Source organism: Girardinichthys multiradiatus, chromosome 14, assembly GCF_021462225.1.
Source record: "Girardinichthys multiradiatus isolate DD_20200921_A chromosome 14, DD_fGirMul_XY1, whole genome shotgun sequence".
In the NCBI taxonomy this organism is placed as follows: Eukaryota; Metazoa; Chordata; class Actinopteri; order Cyprinodontiformes; family Goodeidae; genus Girardinichthys; species Girardinichthys multiradiatus.
In genome coordinates this window covers 8,521,635-8,529,761 of record NC_061807.1, presented here as the reverse complement: position 1 = coordinate 8,529,761, position 8,127 = coordinate 8,521,635, and positions in this window count along the sequence as shown.

The following is an 8,127-nucleotide window of genomic DNA, read 5'->3' as shown; positions in this document are numbered from 1 at the left end:
GAACAGACCTAACTGCCCTTCCTGACATTGTCCTAAAGATGGGTCTGAACCATCAAACTTCTGATAATGGCTTTTACAGCTTCTTCCTCTAACACAGATGTTCTGAGGAGTAAAAAAGGTTATACACTGTGAAATGCTTACTGCAAGAATTTCCATTACAGTAGTTACTATTATTTTAAATAATGCTTGGTTTAGTTCTTATTAAAAAATAAAAACTCAATCATTTTGAACCTGACTGGAAAAAGTCTAAACGTCTGTTAAAATCTTTTTGTTTTACCATAAAGAACTGACCTAATATTATTATGGTTCAGACTTGTCCTTGTAGTCTTTAATTATCCTGCGGTCAATCTTCGTCCTCTGGCCTCCTAGGCGAAAGGGAAAATATTATCTGACCATCACAGTCGACTAGGACAAAACACGGTTGCAATTCATCTCCTCGAAACACCGTGTTTTTTAGTTACGTGTTAAACTCACGTCTTCGATTGGCAAAGTGAAATTTCTGGCTTTCTTATTCCAGAAACCTCAGTTATGAATTCTTCGTTGGCCAACGAGAGAGAATAAATGAAATCCACTCGGGACTCTTCTCCAGGTGATGCTTCAGATGTTGGTGACCGTGTCACGATCTCCAGCTGAAGGCGTATGTTCAAAATGGGCGCCTTCATATATAGCATCCTGTGACGTCCGACTTGGGGCGTCCCGTCATATCAGTCGCAATGTCCGACGGGATCTGTAGGAGCGGACTGTCCTGGATACAAAATGGCCAATGCCGTTGGAAGGGAATAGTGACGTCCAACAACGTGCAGATGGTCCAACACTCAACAAACAAGTGGTCCAACAATGAGCATCACCTGTTGAAAAACTTTCATCATTGTTTGTTTCACATATTCACTCAGATCTTTATATTATACCAGTAGGTGAAGTTGTTAGTATCTCATGTAGACTGACATATACTGTTGCATTTGGAGAGGATCTCAGATTAAATAAACATAGTTAGAGCTTCAATCCAGGTTCATTTTGTGTCTGCAGACTTTAGGCAATTTTTCTTTTTTTTTTTTACATAAAGAGCAAGATTCAAATCATTTTCAAAAGGCAGATTGTGGCAGAATGTAGACAAAACTGCTCATTGATTGACAAAATAACATTCAAGCACACAATCACCGTATTAAAGGCTCTACTTCTAGAGAATCACATAAACTTCTGGGGTCCTGTTTTGACCCGTGGACCTTGAGTTTGACACATGCAGGGTAGAGTTACAATTTTTTTTTTCAGAGCTTTCAGCAGAGACAGACTTCTGCTGTTTGCAGAAGTTTTATCTCTGTTTTCAGGCAGCTGCATCTCTTTGTCAAGGTCGTTTCACAGAGCTGAAATTTAACTTCTCTCAAAGAGGAAAAATCAAGAATGCACACAATCTGAGCCAAATATGGAATTAGTTCCCTGTAAAATGAATCTTTTGCATTTTATCATGGTGTCGTTGGTAGTATAACACCATAGAATGATTTTTAAAGCACCTGTTTCTCTAACTAATACTTAACGACAAGATCTTTTATTCTCAGATTCCTTCTTTAACAACATTCTGTTCTCCCTTCTCAAGTTATTGTTCACTGGGTTGTCCAGTTGGACAGTGTCCATGTTGTCCACATTGTCACCTCCTCTTTTAACGTCCTTTACCACGTCCTCTAAAACCACGTCTTCCTCTGAATAATTTAAGGCTACCTTGGTATTCTAAACTGGGATGGGTGGCGATCTTCCCCCCTTTTTTTGCTTTCAGTTTTCAGCTAAGCTTTAAGTATTATGGCTATGTCAGTTAAAGGCTGCTCTTGCTGTTTATGTATTTATCTTCTTGCTTTAATCTGTTTATCAACTGTGTGCACGCAGGGACTGAGAGGTCCCCTTTGAAATTATAATCTTTCTGCCATTTAGCAAGGCTTTTTACTGTATCTGGATCTTTTGTGCATGAACTTTGCATCTCCCTCCAACGGGACTGCTGTGGCAGAGCCAATTAACAGTTTTATCTCATTTCAGAACAATTTTGGCCTTTATTGCCTTTTATTTTCCATAAAAACTGCCTTTCTTTAGCTCCAGGTATGTTTAGATCATTTTCAGTCACAGAAGTTTTTTATCTAGTTTTAAAGATCATCAAGGCAATCAGACGACACTTTTAACATTCTTAAATGACAGATAGTCTTTCATTAACTCAGGGTTTTCTGTCATCTTAGAGCTGATTCTGAGACGGTGGACCATAGTATCCTTACTTCTCACTCAGAGCAGGTTGGGATGAAGGCATCAGGATTGCTTTGGTTTAAATATTATTTTAGGGACTCAAAGTTCATTTTGAGATTTACTTTTGTATTTCTGCTGAGAGAGAGCCCAGGAGACAGTTTTATTAGAACAAATCTAACATGGATACATCAGAGATGTATGAAGGGAGGAAGTGCGACATCTGAAGGCAGTAATGACAGAAAAGGATCAGAAGATTGAAGAGCAGGAAAGAAAGGTGGAAGATTTGGAGCAATATACAAGACTGGTTGACTTGGTGATTTCGGACCTTGAGACATGATCTGGACCTGCAGCCTTATTCTGGTTCAGTCTTTCCAGTTGTTTTTTTCTTTTTAACTGACTTCTTGAGACGCACAGGTGGAAGCTGGAGGCAAACGGAGCATCAGCATCTTCTGATTTGATTGAAGACAAACATGTAGAAGCAGAAGGGTCCATGGTTGACGTGGAAGAAAACACATTTGTGGTGTTACTGGACAGCTGTGGGTCAAAGGAGGGTGGAGGTTCTGTTTGGCTGTGAGCAGGAGAGGAGGATGCTGAGCTTGTTTCTGAACTGAACTTATTAAAGAATGTGTTCAGTTCATTGGTTCTGTTCAGACCTCCATCGGTCCGATCTTAGTTCTGCTTGAAGCCTGTGATCTTTTTCATCCCTGACCACACATGTCTGATATTGTTCTTCTTCTTGTACACCTCCTTGCAGTGTCTTATCCTGACTTTAAGTTGCTTCGGTAAACTCCTCAATAATTCTCTGTCTTCTTCTCTGAAGGCTCTTTTTGTTCTTGTTTAGCAGGTCCTTCAGGTCACTGGTGATCCAAGGTTTATATCAAACCATGTTCATGTTTTAGAAAGGACAAGTCTTTTTGTGGACAATCCATAAGATTTGTTTGAGACATTATTACATCCTCAAACCGAAAGAAACATATTGACCAAACATTTACAGCTGTAAAGAACCCAATGGTTCTATTAGTGTTGACTGGTTGGAGCTAAACACACATGCAGGCCACACTTTTCAGGTTTTGCTTAGTTTAACAGCAGCAAACAAAGTGTTTTTATCGTTGAACTTTGGTCATCACATAAAACTCCACTAAAATGCTTTGTAATTAGTGGTTTCACAGCATTAAGGCAGATAAACATGTAATAAGTATAAATAGTTTTCAGTGCAAGTTGTGTTGCTTAATAAAGAGAAAATATATTGAAATATGTGGTTGTACAGCATCACTTGTGGAACAACCTATGGGGTATGAATACTTCTACAGTGTTTTAATATGGTGGTTCAAAGGTGTCAGGTCAAATACAAAAACCACAGCACAAATACAAGAGTACATCGGAAGTAACAGCGTCTGCTGAATGAAACAACGGGAAGAGAAGCTTTGCTTGCTAACAGCAGACACATCTTGCCTGTTTGATAAGTGAAACGCTTTTTTTTTTACAATCAGTCACACTGATTGGAACTATGAGTCTACAATGAGCCTTCACTTTGTTGCGTAAATTAACTTACGCAGTTACAACTGCGGTCAAGTGAGCCGACAGTCAGAAATACGCAGTCCCGTATTTAATAATTTCACTGTACATCTTTGGAGAAATAACGGGTCAAAGTATCTTCTAATGCTCAACCAGTTTATGCTTGATGAAATAACACTATGAACAAGAGAATCAATTTGTGAAGGGGCAGAAACAGAATTATTGCCCTCCATTGTGCTTTTCAGTGATAATGAGGAAATTAAAAGTGGAACAGATTCTTTAAAGGTTGTTACAGCATCGTCTGATAATGATCTAATATAATGAAATTTTCTTTCAGGTGTGGAGTACTCGGTTAAATTAAACTCAAAGGTTATTAAGAAATGGTCAGACAGGACAGGGTTATGAGAAAATATTGTTATGTCTTCACACTCAATGCCATATCTCAACACAAGGTCCAGAGAATGAAGACAAAGGTGGGTTGGTTTGTTAATGTTTTGAGCAAAGCCAATTGAGTCTAAGATAGCATTAAAGGCTATATTTAGGCTATCGCTTTCAGTGTCAACATGAATGTTAAAATCCCCCACTATAATAACCATATCTGTATTTAACACTAAATCATATAAAAGGTCTGAAAACTGATCTAAAAATTGAGAGTAAGGGCCTGGTGGACGGTACAAAACAACAAATAGAAGTGGTTTTAGTGCTTTGCAATTTAGATGAGGAAAACTAAGGATTAAATATTCAAAAGAGTTGTAGCTATTGATTCGTCTGGGACTAATCAATAAATCGGACTGAAAGATGGTTGCTACTCCTCCTTCTCGCCTAGTATTTCGAGGAATGTGAAAATTTAAATAATTAGTAGGAGTTGTCTCATTTATAGTAACATAATCCTCTTGCTGCAGCCAGGTTTCTGTGAGGTAAAATAAATCAATCTGATTGTCACAAATCAGGTCACTAACTAGCAAAGTCTTTGAAGAGAGAGATCTTATGTTCAGTAAGCCACATTTAATTGTTTTATTTTTCTTTTTAGTCTGAGTTGTGTTTATTTTTATGAGATTTTCCTGATTTCCTCCTTTAGATTATTTTTTAACCTATTCAATTTTGGCCGTGGGCGAGACACTTTCCTAATAGGGTAATGGGTGGCTAGCAGTACAGAAGCTGCAGAGAGGAGTGTTAAACTATCAATCCCAGAAGGATTCATGTGTCTGTGACTTTCCTTGTAGGAGCTATATCAATTTAATCTTTTATGGCGAGAAGTCATATTTTGAGGCGTGGCCACGCCCACACGTTTCATGTATCAAAAAGCTTTTGATAACTTTTGATCCCCAATGCCTTAAGAGTATACTGAGTGATTTTCAAGTCTCTAATACAAAAGCTGTAGGAGGAGTTCACTCAGATATGTGGGCTAGAAACGCCCAAAACCGGGTCAAAATAGCAACTTTAATCCAAAATGGCCGATTTCCTGTTGGGTTTGGACCAGTGCTCCAAGAGACTTTTTTGTAGGTCCTGACCAGTTACATACGTGTACCGAATTTCAGATTCCTCAGACAAAGCATAGTTTGGGGCTGATTATTTTAAATTTTCTAGGGGGTGCTGTGGACGAATTAGGCCACGCCCACCAAATATGTTATCAGATCTTTGTTGGGGACTGGACTAGAATCAATCACATTGAATTTGGTGCAGATCAGATGATGTATGTGGAAATTAAAGCCCACGTATGGCCATGGTGTAATGTCCAACTTCGCCACGCCACCAGGGCCACGCCTTTTATAGAAAAATCACTTTGCTTCAACCCACTTAGACCCACTAGTTATCAGTCACCTGGCACAGTTTCAAGTTGATTGAGTGTAGACAGCCAGGTAGCGACCTTTCCCAGGAAAAAAAGTGACTTCTTGTTCTCAGGGGGCATGGCTTTGATGATGTCAGCATATGACCCCATAGGATCGTTGGGAACCTGAAGGTCGTCCTTCATGCCATCTTTGGTGTGATTTGCCGTTTCTTCTGGAAAGTTATTGCAATTTTTCACTTTTGGTGCGAACGCCAAGTTCGTGCCCTGTCCACGCTCCCTAAACATGGCCGATAACTCTCTATTTTGATAACTTTTAATCCCCCATGCCTTAACTGCATATTGACCAAATATGAAGCCAATAGCTCAAAATCCCCAGGAGGAGTTTGTTAAAGTTCGAGTAAAAGTGATAAACGGCAAAAAATTGGCCTTTCACCCAAAATGGCCGACTTCCTGTGCGTTTTAGGACATACCCTCTTGGTTTGAGAAGCTCTAGCAGTGTGCAAAATTTCAGATCTTTACGCCGATCTCACGTTTGGGGGCGTGGCTAAGTGGTTTGGCCACGCCCACTGACGACATTATGGAAGAAGAGTTTCACACGGGGGACAATTTTGGGTAAAATCTTACGCGTTTTGGTGCATGACAAAGTCCCCAAATTGCCTCTCAAAGACGCAACGGAAAAAACAAACAAAGAATTAGAATTCTTGCGATTACAAAAGGCTCTTGCAGTTTTCCTGCTTGGGCCTAATAATGCAAAATTGGAGAGTAGTGTGAGAATGTAGCGAAGAGGGTGAAAGTGGTCATTACGTCCTCCAGCAGCCTAAGCCTCTAGCAGCATAACTACACAGATAGTTTCAGTTCAGATTATTTAGTAAAACAGCGCTTATTTACAACAATGTCGTCTCAAGGAACCCCACAAAGGGTCCCACTGATGGTCATTGTTATACTAAAAACCACAAGGATTGGGATACCTCTCTCTGTCAGACTGATTATAACCATTGGAAAAGAGAAGGGGTCATACAGGTAGCAGAAATGGAGGGTGTGTTTGCACCTCAACCATAACTGAGGCTAAACCTGACTCCCCCTTACTCCATCCAACAGAAGGAAGAAGACGGAGGTAAAAAAAAATAAGGAAGATAGCTCAGGATAACCTAAGCCACTCTAACTATAAGCTTTATCAAAAAGGAAAGTTTTAAGCCTAGCCTTAAAAGTAAACAGGGTGTCTGCCTCACGGACTAAAACTGGAAGCTGGTTCCACAGGAGAGGAGCCTGATAACTAAAGGATCTGCCTCCCATTCTACTTCTAGAGACTCTAGGAACCACCAGTAAACCTGCAGTCTGAGAACGAAGTGCTCTGTTAGGAACATATGGAACAATCAGATCTCTGATGTATGATGGAGCTAGATCATTAAGGGCTTTATATGTGAGGAGGAGAATTTTAAATTCTATTCTGGATTTAACAGGGAGCCAATGAAGGGAAGCTAAAATAGGAGAAATATGATCTCTCTTTTTAATTTTCATCAGAACTCTTGCTGCAGCATTTTGAATCAGCTGAAGGCTTTTAACTGCATTTTGTGGACATCCTGATAGTAAAGAATTACAATAGTCCAGCCTTGTAGTCCAGTTTTATATTTTAGATTGCCTAAAATGGCCGCCCTTTGCTGCAATGACTGAATTATTAACCTTTGGCTGTCTCTCATTGAACCTTTGGTAAGTTATCAAGAGAGCAAAGCAGTGATCACAGTAAAAAACATTGATGAAAATAAAAAATATAGCTTTTATAGAAGCTGTAAATGTAAAATAAAGTTGTAATTTAAAATGAGTTCTTTCACATTTTTTGTTTACAACATAACTGTGTTCCTTCAAAGTTTTGTTGCCTTTAGTGAGAATCTACAATGTAAATAGTCATGAAAATAAAGAGACCCATTAAGTGAGAAAGTGTATCTAAAACTATTGACCGATAGTGTATGTATTTCTCAATATATAAACTTTATTGAATACATCAAAACAACATCCAGCCGTTTGTATTGTAACATCTCAGATATTTCAAACATTTCTTCAATATAAAAACCCTTAACAACACAGATTTAGTTTTCTTAATAAGGCACAAATTTAACGCACAAATTGCATCCATTAGCAGGTGTGTTAACGGTGCTGAATGCAGGAGTTGTAGCTATATATCTGAGGTTGACGAAAACTGTGCAAATTGTCCCTTGCACTTCACATCACAAATTTTACAGCGACCATAATATGTTTGAGCCTTCAAACCTTAGTCATTTTCCTCTCTAGTGTGGATTCTCATGTGTGTGTTTAAACTTGACTTATGGCTAAATCTTTGTCCACATAGATCACAACAGAAAGGCTTCTGACCAGTGTGGATTCTCATGTGTGTGTTTAAACTTGATTTATGGTTAAATCTTTGTCCACATAGATCACAACAGAAAGGTTTCTGACCAGTGTGGATTCTCATGTGTGTGTTTAAACTTGATTTATGGTTAAATCTTTGTCCACATAGATCACAACAGAAAGGTTTCTGACCAGTGTGGATTCTCATGTGTTTGTTTAAACTTCCTTTTTCAGTAAATCTGTGTCCACATAGATCACAA